This window comes from Hakea prostrata, chromosome 10 (assembly GCF_041222555.1).
Source record: "Hakea prostrata isolate BN-2017 chromosome 10, UWA_Hpros_2, whole genome shotgun sequence".
Taxonomy (NCBI): domain Eukaryota; kingdom Viridiplantae; phylum Streptophyta; class Magnoliopsida; order Proteales; family Proteaceae; genus Hakea; species Hakea prostrata.
In genome coordinates this window covers 7,718,654-7,731,582 of record NC_142609.1, presented here as the reverse complement: position 1 = coordinate 7,731,582, position 12,929 = coordinate 7,718,654, and positions in this window count along the sequence as shown.

Genomic DNA, 12,929 nt, shown 5'->3' with positions numbered 1-12,929 from the left:
GGGCGACCAAGGCATCCGACCAAGCAGACTATGTACAGACAGAAAACCTAAGTTTTGATTGGAAACTCCTCGATTGAGTTCCAATCACTCCGAAATTACTAGGAAAATTCTAAAACAGTATATGAAGACTGTCTAGCATGATCTAAGCATTTAACATAGTCATTGGAGTAGAAATCTATTGGATCACATAATAGGCTTACCCTGAAATCAATCCTTTAATTAGATTTCACGGATTGACTAGAATGAATGGGGATTCATTCTAGAGATAAGAAAACATTAGATCATGGTCAAATTTTCACTTAAGAATAGATCTAGCATAGGTTAGAGGTCAAACAATACAAGTAGAATTAATATCATGAAGATTATACTAGGTTTATTACCGAAATCACACCGTGTTGTTCATGGAAAGAATAGAGTGGATGTGAATTCACTCTAAGACTATGAGGATCAAATATTAGGTGATTACAGTAGTATAAGACCTTCCTCACAATCACAACAATGGGTTGAAATAGTAGAGAGAGTAGATCTAGAGAGAATAGAAGCGAATACGAACCTCGTAGAAGAAGATTCAATGGAGGAATCTATCACAAAAGCTTGGGATCTACCTTGGCCTTGAAGAGGAAGCTTTCGGGTTCTTCTCACATTCTCCTATAGCTTATAGGCAAAGTGGTATGAATTAGAACAAAGTTTGAATATATAGGGTTGAGCTAATTTTCCAAAAAGTGACAATTTTGCCTTGGACCAGCTTTGGTCGCTTGGGGTGACCAAGGCACTGCCTTGGTCGATTGCCTTGGTCACCCCAAGCGACCAAAGCTGGTCCAAGGCTAAATTGTCAAGGCAATGCCTTTTAGTCTAATGCTGAATTTTGATCTTTGAAAGCCACAAGCTCTACTTGGGGCGACCAAGGCAATCGACCAAGGTAGTGCCTTATGGTCTAATGCTGAATATTGGTCTCCAAAAGCCACAAGCTCTACTTGGGTCCTCTTCCAACTTAAGAGAGAGTCTTACCTAACTTTATAGAACCTTCCAAAGGTGTCATCATTGTACACCAAGTCCATCTTCCAAGTCCATCTTCACTCAAGTTACATATTCTATCAAAGTCATTTAGGGTTCATAATAGGATCTTCATTATCAACCTCCATTGGTTCTAGGTCAGACCCAATGGGATCAAATGAGAGGGTCCATAGTTGTCTTCTTCCTTGAGAAGTGATAGAAAAATAGGCACTTCTAATGTAACACTGGAGAAGATAGAAAATAAGTAGTCAGAGAAACATAATAACTCGAAACCTATTTATTTTTAGATGCTTCTACCCCTAACACCCCCCCCCCATCTAATATTTTTTCTATTCCTTTTCCTGATAGGCTTTTTAAAAGGAAAGAGAACCAGCGGTTCCTCAAATTTTTAGATGTCTCCAAGAAACTTAGAATTAACATTAATTTTGCAGATGCAATCTCCCAAATACCGAGCTATGTGGAATTCTTAAAGGAGATCATTGCAAAGAATAGGAGACTTGAAGATTATGAAACTATTAAGTTGAACGAGGGGTGCTCAGCAATCCTTCAACATAAGCTCCCACATAAAATGAAATATCTAGGGAGTTTTACTATACCTTACGAGATTGGTAATGTTTTATTTAACAAGGCTTTGTGTGATTCAGGAGCTTCACTTAATTTTATGCCTTATTCATTGTATGAAAAATTGGGGATTGGGGATGTAAAACCAATTACAATATCCCTCAAATTGGCTGACTGACCCCTCAAGTACCCATGGGGAATTTTAGAAAATGTGAAGTGAAAGCTGATAAATTTAATTTTCCTGCAGATTTTGTGGTACTTGATATGGAAAAGGATTATGAGGTTTCTATTATTTTAGGAAGACCCTTTTAAGCCATAGGAAGAGCTTTGATTGATGTTCAACAGGAAAAACTAACACTTAGGATAGAAGATAAAAATGCCAAATTTAATGTCTTTGAGGATATACCACACCCTAATGTATATAGGGACTGTTTTAGAGTGGATGCTACTAAATCCCTACCCCAAGAACTGATAGAACATGAACCCCTAGGGATGATATGTGATGAGCTTGAATTAGAAAAGGTGCAAACAATATTGCATGAGTTGACTCTGATTAAACCTTTCACTAAGCATCTTGCACCTTGCTAGTCTGAATTAATGAAGGGAGGGTTTAAACCTAAGTCTTCTATTCAGGACCATGGCTAATAACTTAAACACTACTTTGGATGTGGCTTTGACCCCCAGAAGTCACTCCTATCTTGGCTACTTTGGCTACGAACTATAATGCAAACGTTGTTTGGGAAGCAATTTAAAGTTTTTCTTTTCTATTTTTCTTTTCATTATTTCTTTGATTTTTCATTTGTTATGTTTTTTAAGTTTGATGTTTTTATTTGTTTCTTTTTCCAGATTTTTTTTAGGAGAATGAAAAGAGATCGGATTTGGACTAAACCACTCCCAAGGCTTTGACTCAGGGGAGTCTCCTCCACCTTACTTAACATGTTATTACTTTCCTTTTCATTGCATGCATTTGATTTGATTATTATTATTATTATTATTATTATTATTATTATTATTATTATTATTATTATTATTATTATTATTATTATTATTATTATTATTATTATTATTATTATTATTATCTTAAAGTTGGGGGTGGTTAGCTAAGATTACTATATTTGGGATTAAAATCACTATGTTAAAATTTTTGAGAAATTTTTTTCAAACCATAATTTTTTTGTTTTTGTTCAGGAGCAGAATTTTTCAGATCTTTTCAAAACTTTCTGTTGGTGGTTGAAGCTTACTTTTCTAGTTCTTTGAGTAAAATAGAAGGAAGTGATGACATGTGAATCTCAAGTCTTGTTTAGTAGTGCATATTTTAGTTTTGTTCCTCTATAATTCTTTGAATAATATGAATTTTGCTAAATATTAGATGAGTATGCGGATCACCTTATGTGACCCATCCTTTGAGCACACAATCTTTCTATTGAGTCATTGTAATTAGGGACATTGAATGAGATATGCAATTCCTCTTGTTCAGTCAACATATTAAAATCCACCAGGATTTCCTCTTGAGACAAAATTCACAAGAGTACCAGTTATTTAGGGATATGATAGAGGCCATTATTCATTCACTTAAATTTTGGAAAAAAAGAAAAAGAAAAATATATTCTCTTCTCTTTAGTTCCACCCCTACCATATTTCACTTCATCTATTATTTCATGGATACGTATATGGTGTATTTGGTAATATTTCATTGGTGAGTCTCCCAAGTTGTGTGATCCCTTGAATAGACCGAAGGTAACTTGGATTGTTAAAGGCATGGTGAGGGTTAAAAGTAGTGTGAGTATATATTCCTTGCAGTTGTGGGTCCCCCCATAATTAATGCCACTGAGTGAGCCTTTTGGATTCTCACTAGATTAACATTGCACAATTAGGGCTTAGGGATAAAGGCCGCCGCAATGCTTGAATACATAATTATTTGAGAGCTGTGTTACGGGTGCAGGATATGTTGTGGGCAGCCTCTTGTGAGAGGTGTTATCGCCTTGAGAATGAAAAAAGAAAAGATATGTTTTGTGAAAGAAAAAAGGAAAAAATTTGTCTTAAATTTTAGGTTTACTACTTTTTTTTTTTTTTTTTTATTAAACCCTTTTTTTTATTTTTTTTTCCCCCTCTTTTTGTTTTTTGGTGTGTTAATTTTTTTTTATTTTATGGATTACTATTAGACTATTTGCATGTCAATTATATCCTTAAATTTTTTTTAAATTTTTTTTTGTTTTTTTGGGACCACTTACTTATGATTGTTGAAACTTCCATTCCACTTCAATTTTCATATCACCTGATTTTTTTTTTTTCTTTATTTTTTTTTTTTTTATTTCTAATTATTATATCTTTCCTTTATTTGGTGATTTATTTTTAGAGGAAAAAAATGGCATTTTTTTTTTTTTTGGGGGTTTCTTTTAAAAATGAAAAGTGAAATTAAAGTTAATTTTTCCTATTAAGGGTTGGTTTTAAAATTGGAAAAAGAGCAAATAAGTTAAAAGATAATTGCGGGTTATTTTGGGATTTGAAAAATATATAGATGCCCCCCCCCCGGAAAAACCGATGGAGCTTAACGGAGGGGGGCAAGTAATTATGACAAAAATAAAAGGGGGAGTAGTTTTTTTTAAAAATAGAGGGGATAAAGTAGTAATAAAATCAAAGTACAAGGGGGCAACAATAATTATCCCTAAATTTTATCATTTCCATATATGTATTTCATCCATCTAGCTCCTTCTTCCACATTCACAAGTCGTCCTGACTAGGGATAAGTGGCTGCTCTTTATTAACAGAGAGAGGGATGATAGACTGGACAAATGAAAAAAGATCTTGAACCAGGGAGCTGTAGGTTGAATTTGGGATCTCAAACATGCATACCTTGATTGGTTAAGGTCTACACACATATGCGAGTCAAAGTTTAGATTTTGTGATCTATATATTCATCTCTTATTTAGCTTATTTTATACCTTTCTTTGAATTATGATTGGACTTGACTAAGATGGAACATTGAATTAAGATGAGGGTTTGTTTGATCCTAATGTTTGCTCGAGGACTAACAACTTCATAAGTTGAGGGTAATTTGATAAATTTATTTTATGCATATTATTTTGAATAATTAATTGGATATGTTATTATGTATTTGCACTCATTTTGAATCATTTAACCCTAATATCGCATGCAAATGAGTATAAGATGCACTCTCCCCAAATTTAAGTAATTTTGATAATTTATATTTATCTTGGTATATACTATTCAAATTTATTTATCTTTGTAGTGAATCATCTTAGTACTTGGATTCCTTCAACAACAAGGATTTGCTTGGATCAATTAGTGGAGTTTGAAGGTTGATCAGGAAGCATGAGGCTATGTATTGACTATGGAGAGTTGAACAAGCTCACCATCAATAATAGGTATCCTCTATCAAGAATTGATGACTTGTTCGACCAACTAAAGGGAGCTTCGGTGTTCTCAAAGATTGATTTGGGGTCGGGATACCATAAATTGAGAGTGAAAGCAAGCGACACGTGCAAGACCACTTTAGGACTTAATATGGTCATTACAAATTTAAGGTAATGCCATTCGGTCTCACTAATGCACTTGCTGCTTTCATGGACTTGATGAATAGGATATTTCATGATTTCTTGGGTAAATCTGTCATATTCTTCATTGATGACATCTTTATATATTCTAACGATGAGAAGGAGTATGTTGAACATTTAAGGTTCGCTATGCAAAGATTGAGGGAAAAGAAGTTGTTTGCGAAGTTCTTGAAGTGTGAGTTTTGGTTATCACAGGTTGAATTCTTGGGTCACATGGTTTCAACTGAAGGAATAAAAGTGGATCCAGATAAAGTCAAGGTAGTAGCAGATTGAGACCAACCCAAGTTGGTCACCGAAATTAGAAGTTTTTAAGGACTTGCAGGTTATTATAGGAGATTCATTGAGAACTTCTTAAGATTATCTGCCCCAGTGACTAGATTGACAAGAGAAGGATGGACCTTGAGTTTCAAGTAGGTGAACAAGCTCTTGAAAGTTTCACCGATGAGAGGTGTGATGAGGTTCAACATCAAGGATAAGCTCAATCCAAGATATATCGGTCCATTTGAAATTGTAAAGAAAGTGGGACTAGTTGCTTACCAGTTAGCACTTCCATCATCCTTATCAGGTGTGCATAATGTATTTCATGTTTCTATGCTTCATCAATGCTAACCTGAAAATCCTTATTGTAGGTGACCTGAAGTGAGGGTAGAAGGCAATTGTGGGCCATCCAAGTTGAGACCATTGGATTGGAATCCAAACCGATGGAAGTGGATGGAGATGATGCTGAGTTGGGGGTTTTTGTTAGAGTTTGGAAGGAGATCTAACTTGAATGTCAACAAATTTGGTAGATGGATCAAGTGTTCATTGATGACACATGTGGAAGGTCCTGAAAATCAAGTAAAACCCTTTTGATGTGTAGAATAGGAGCTAGGGCGGAGCCATAGGCTTTTTGGGCCTTGATTCTGGTTTTGGAACTAAGTTCCAAGGGCTGGTCTATTGGCCTAGTCAACCCAGGCAACTAACTTGGTTTTGGGTGGAAAAAAGCAATCTCAAGGCTCTATTTGATATGTTCTCATTTTAAAACATGTCATTGTGATCCATAGCCCTCAGAGGAGTAAGAGCTTGTGAGAGAGTACTCTGCGAAGGTGAAAGGCTGTTTGGAGATCTTCTAAAAAGCTTTCTGTGCGGAAAATAAAATTCTAAAAGGTTAGTACTAATCCCCGTTCTTCCTAATTCTCTTTCGTGATCGATTTCTTCTCCTATTTAGACCTAGTAGAAGCCTTCTAGTTAATGTATCAACCTAGTTTATCTCTTCTATTTGCCCTAGAGTGAATCCCCATTCAGTTTAGTTCATTCATGATTCTTCTAGATTGATTTAAAAAAAGACCTAACTTAGGCTTCATTTGGTTTTCATTTCTTTTGCATTGTTGAATGCTTAAATCATGTTATATCATTTTCTAGTAATATTTCATAATTTTCTGTATATTTTTGGAGTAGTTTAGAACCTAATTTGGAAGCCTATAGTCAATCTGAGTCGATTTTGTCCATACTCAAAGATTGGTTGATTGGCCTGGTCGCCTCGGACAACCAACCCAAGTGACTAGTAGCCCTCTGGTCGAGTGCTCTAGTCGCCCCATACAACCCACTTAACCAACCACTCCCTGCAATGTTGGTTTTTGTTTCTCTTTTCAATATTGGACCTCTAGGGTTATTTCTAACTTTGAACCAGCATATTATTAGGACTTTTTGGGAAGCATGAGCATACCCTCTGAGTGTCTTTTCGAAGTCGCAAAACAACAACAAGGTGAGGACAATTACTTGTGCATAATCATTGTCGCTTTCTTATTTGATCTAAGACTTGAATATTGATACACATGTTGTTGTTCTAAGACTTAGGAATAATGTTTATGGATTGCAATTGTAGAATACAAGTCAATTGTCATTGATTTTGATGTATGGATCAAACTTGAGGCATTATAGACTTGAATTGGTTTGTGGATTGTGAATGTCGATTTGAACATTTTACTTTTTTGTGGGAGGTTGTTGTATGTTGTGCTTGTGAATTGGGGAATACCTATCTAGGTACTCCTGGCTTGGGATATTAGTGGTGGTGGTATGGAACGCTATCCATTGATGTCCCCAGCACTTTTCATAGTTGGTGTTTGCCATGACTAGGAGGTCTAGAAGAGCAGGCACCCTTCATATCACACCCTATCGGCATGAGTATTGATGCTGAGTGACCCGTGGCAGTAGTGTGGGGTGATGGATGGTCAAGATCGGTAACAAACCCATGAGAGAACAAAATCACATTGTGGGGGCTATTCACTAGTAGGGTTGCATATAATAGGTTTGGGTTCATGGACTCTCAAGACCGGTAACCAACCTGTGAGAGGTCATGAGAGCTTCTCACCCATTATATGTGGATGACTAAGAGGGTTAAGGGGAGGCGTTGTCCAAGTTGGTTGGAGCCATATGATATGTTGACTCTAGTAGGGGAGGATACTGAACCAAGAGTATGAGATGCACGAGGGGAGGTATTTGAACCTAGGTTGATGTGACTGAGTAGTTCACCTACATTGTGTTAGGTTTATCCCTCACACGTGCCAGTTCTCATGCCAATGGTATGTGAGAGAGTGGTGACCTAAACCCCAGCCATTGTGATAGTTTGAGAGGGATGCCTTTACCCCTTACTCGGGATCTCAAGACCGGTAAGCAACCCGTGAGAGGTCAAAGTGACGAGACCTACCAAGAAGAGGCTGGTGTTCTATTTTAATGTGTGTTTACCATATAGAGACTAGCATCAATTAGAGTATAGTAATATTGTTGCATTTTACTTTATATCATGATACACTATATGATGTTTTGATTTAAACTATGATTATGGTTATATGCTTGTGAACTTTTTGAGTTCTTTTGATCTCGCCCTTTGGAGAATTCGTTGCTTTAGATCTTATTGTAGATACAGATGCCTCATATCAAGATTACTAAGCACAGACAACAGACTTGTACAATGTACAAGATTTTGGAGACTATGACACACACAGTGACGAATGTTCTTGTCATGACTACACATACCAGGATTAGGGCAACTCATGAGTTGGTTAACACCATTAGTGAAACAGAGACTTGGGAGATTCGTAGTTAAATTTTTTTTAAGGACACTTACTTTTGTAATCTTAGGAGTTTTGTCTATTCTTTACTTTCCAATTGATTGTTTTAGTTTTGACATCACTTCCACACTCTAAATTGGAGATTGAGGCGATCATCCCTGGACAAGTCGTCTAGATGATTGAGCATTCATAGGTTATGGATTGAAACAAACTTGGTGGCTGTTGTGTTCTTTTTCAACGAAAAATCCTCACGTGGTGGATCCTATAGCATTGGAGAGGGTTAGAAGGCTACTTAGACAAGATACAACGGAAGATTTCTCATTGCTAGAAGGAAACTAACACGGTAGCTGATTATTTGGCCAGATGGCAAGGATGTCATCCTCAGAAGTTGATACTCAACGGCCTAAATTTGATGATAAGAGAACTAGATTGGCATGCCTCTGGCAGGTTAGATTTCAGTTCTAAGGCTTTATAAGCTTGATTGAGGATGCGGTGTTAGTGGAACGTGTTTTCTCCCTAACTTCCTTATTTATTAAGATTGGAACCAATGAAGTGGGTGTATTGGGAGCAACTATGGATTGTTGGTTCCTTGTGTAACATAGAGTAATTATGTTTTACGAATTTTTCAATTTAATATAAATGATTTTTCAGTGAAAAAAGAAAAAAAATAAACGAATATACTACATGAGTATAACAATTGTCAATTAAGTATCATTTTCATTAATCTCTTTGTATCTCTATTCCATCCTCCCTCTTTTGTTTTGGTTCATATTGGTCTTATCCAAAAAATACAGGTAGGAATAGTTGTTAGTCACATTATCATATATCTATTTACAATCTTCATTGGCTCCTCCTTCTTTGGTTTTGGTTTGTCAAAATGCAGGTTTTGCCCTTTGTATAGAAGGTAGTGAAGAAATTAATGTGAAGGTAGAAAAGTAAACTTAATAATTAATCATAATTTGATTTATATCCTTTTCTGTTTATTTTCCAATCACAAGTAGCCGACATGACTCTCCTTAACCTTACCTACTGCAAGTGAAAAGGCTAAGGATAAAATGTTGCCCTAATATTAATGGTGAGATATTGGAGATGGTACCGCCAATGGATGGTTTGGATTGAAGTAGATGCAATATGGGGCCTTATAAAGCCAGTTTTACTCATAAAATAGTATGATCAAAGGGGAGAGGGAGAGAGAGAGAGCTTGAGACAGAGATGAGCTCTGGTCGGTCAGCGATTTATCAGGAAACTAATGAGTGGGTTAGTTTTACAAGAAGCTTGAATATTGGCTTTCTGGTAAATCGTTGATCCGATTAGAGCTTAATTCTGACGTGAGAAGGTTGGGAATAGCAGATCTTTTGTGTTTCGGTTTCACTCGAATAATAGATCCAGTTCTCCTTTTTTTCCTTTGTTTTTTTCGTTGAAATTTATGTGCAGGTCTCATTCATTAACAACAGTGGACTGCGAGTCCAACGTAGCATCTTCACTTCAAAGCAGCCCGTCATGGAGTAAAAAACTAGGGGTTTTTCTCCTTCCTCTCGGCAACAATTGCTACCAAATACTTATTGAACCGTGGAGTAGCCAGGGTAGCTGTTAATTAATTTCATTACACTACTTGTGTGAACCTGAAAGCTGAAATGTATGTAGTTAATGACTCTTGTATACTGAATGAGAGGTTTACTACCAAAAACAGAAGTGTACTTTGTTACTTCTTTTACATGAATTATTTTTTTTAAAATTGGCATGAATCCAGTTCAAACTTGTCATACCTCAGTGAACTAGGGCTGCAACGGATGTATGAAAGAATGCAGTGGTTGACTATTCATCATTGTCAGTGGTTCTTCTTTCTAGTTCAATTGAAAACGAGTTAATTGGAAAACTGATTTGAGTTTTGAATGGAGTTCTCAGGAAAATAATCACCTAATCTGCATAGAAAATGATTTTAGAATAATAAAAATGAGATTTCGATATCTTCCTTATACGACTGATTGGTTCTACGTTTTGTTTTAATGTTTCAAGATTTTATGTATTAAAACTCATAAATGAAAATTTGAATCTTTGATCTCCTAAGTTGGCAAATAGGATAAGATTTTATAGAACTACATATTTTAAATGAGGAAACAGGTTCCATGCCCATACTCTGAAGCCTACAGAAAAAGGACCAGGGTTATTTTTTTCTTTTATGATTCCAACAAACATTTTGAACTGCATAACATATTGTCACAGTAGAATTGTGGAGTTCCAATCCCTTTGCAGCGTAGAATTTGAAAGTCTCTATAGAATCAATTCAGACAGATGTTGCATGAGCTAACAGCCTGAACTTCCATGCCCTAATTAAAAAAGTCGACTTTCCGTGCATGAAAGTTGATAGCATGTGTCAAATGTTAAGTCAGTATTGGTTTTTGGCTGGAACATAATCAGTTGAACATTAGGTCCAGAAGTTGCAGGATCAGAAAACCAAGGTCTCACAGGCAAACCACCACATGAAACACTAACAGGAGCTAACTTGTATCACTCTTATCAAGAGAAGAGAATGCAAGCTCAACATAAGCAGTCCAACCTTCAAATGTACAAGAAGTACCCAAAGAAGAAGACACAACAGTACCCTTGAAGGGAAAAACATTCTCATCAAATATGACATCCCTTGAGATATAAACTCAACCAGTGGAGACATGCAAACAACGACCCTTGTGACAATCACTATAACCCATAAAATACATGCCAATGATTGAGGCTCAAACTTATTAGAGTTATAAGCACGGAGACATGGAAAGCATGCCGAACCAAAACTCGAAGTGTATGATATTGGGGAACTGGATTGAACAAAAGATGAAGAGGAGTGTCCATTTGTAAAACCTTAGATGGTTTGATGAGAAAAACTGATGTAAGAAAAGCCTCTACCCAATAACACAAAGGAACCCAAGCATGATACAAGAGAGCTAACCCAAGCTCTACAAGATGTCTATGTTTCATTTCAACAACACTGTTTTGAGCTGGAGTATTAAAACATGACATGATGAACAATACCCTGTGAAGCTAAGTGAGACTAAAATGCAGTAAGCCCAAATTCACCACCACCATCACTTTGAAAAATCTTTATTTTAGAGTCAAACTGACGCTCTACAAGAGATTGAAACCGCAGAAAAACATGAAAGAAATTTGATTTTTTTTCTAAGTGGATAGAGCCAAGTAAAACGTGAATAATCATCAACAAATAGTGCATAATACTTGAATTTCTGCACACTCACAACTAGAGATTTCCCCCACAGATCACAGTGAATTCATTCCAAAGGAGCAAGAGCATGTGTGAATGAAGAATTGTAAGGTAGGCTTACTAAATTGGCAACTATCACAAACATGATGAACAGTCCCTATCTTAACAGTCCTAGTCTTTGACTTACAACCAAATTGAATTAAACCATGAGAATGTAAAAACAGGTAACACCAAAATATGGATGGCCCAATCGCAAGTGCCAAATCCTCTCAGAAGCAGTAGCTTGCCTGGAAGAAAATAAAACTGTACCAGAACCAACACTAGAAACACTACCAGAACTATCAGTTTTCAAATCAAACACATACTATCCATCCTTCTTAGTCCCCGATGCCAAAACCCTCTACTTGGTGTGATCCTTAACAATAAAACCACTATTAGTGAACTCCAGAACACAACCAAGATCAGAAGTAAGTTTATAAACTAATATCAAATTGCGCTTGATTGAAGGAACCACAAGAACATCCTTAATTGGAAGAGAACTACTACCATTAGATATAGTCCCAAAACCAACATGAGTGATGCATAAATAAATACCATTACCAATCATCAATGAAGAAGATCCTTTAAAAGGAACAATAGTAGAAAGGTTACCTGGAGAACTTGTAACATGATCTGAAGCCCCTGAATCAGGAAGCCAACCCGAAGAAGAATTAAACTGAATTGCAGCCAAAGCTTTCGGAATATCTTCAGACGGGTAACTATGATCATAGTGGCCCCAGCAGTTCAAAGCATCATGTCCAATTTTCTTGCAGATCTGACAACAGGATGGTGAAGAAGCAGAATTGAGATGTATTGCAGCCAAAGCTTTTGGAATTTCTTCGGACTGGAAACGATGATCATATCAGCCCCAGCATTTCAAAGCATCATGACCAATTTCCTACAAATCTGACAACGCAGAAATTATGTGGAGGTAAAACCAAAAGGTTGATTCTATTTATTCTCTTGAAAATTGTTTGTAGAACTAGATGCATTAGTAGAGGGAACAAATCCACGGTTCTGTGACGAAAAAGAACCACTCCGACCACCACGATAGCTATTACAACCATGAGAACCATACCAACCACCACAATAATCAATACGACCACCTCGATTACTAGTTTGAGATCCAAAAAATGCAAGATTCAGAGTTGGTGAAACAAAAGAATTACCTTTGTTTTGGAGATCTTGACTCTACAACAGCAGGAGATTAACTCATTATACAATGGTACTGGTGGTTTCAACATCGTTGTTGCAAAACTTTCATAAGCAGATCCCAAATTATTGAGAAGAAGAAAGACTTTCCGTGAATCAACAATCGATTTGCCAATTGCAGCGAGTTGATCACAAAGAGTTTTAAACAGAAGCAAAAAATCACTCAAAGATTGTGTCTCTTTCTTCCTAATAAAGTGCAACCAAGACAACAATTCAAACTCTCATGCTTCAGAAGATTGGGAGAAGGCATCAGATAAGATCCGCCAC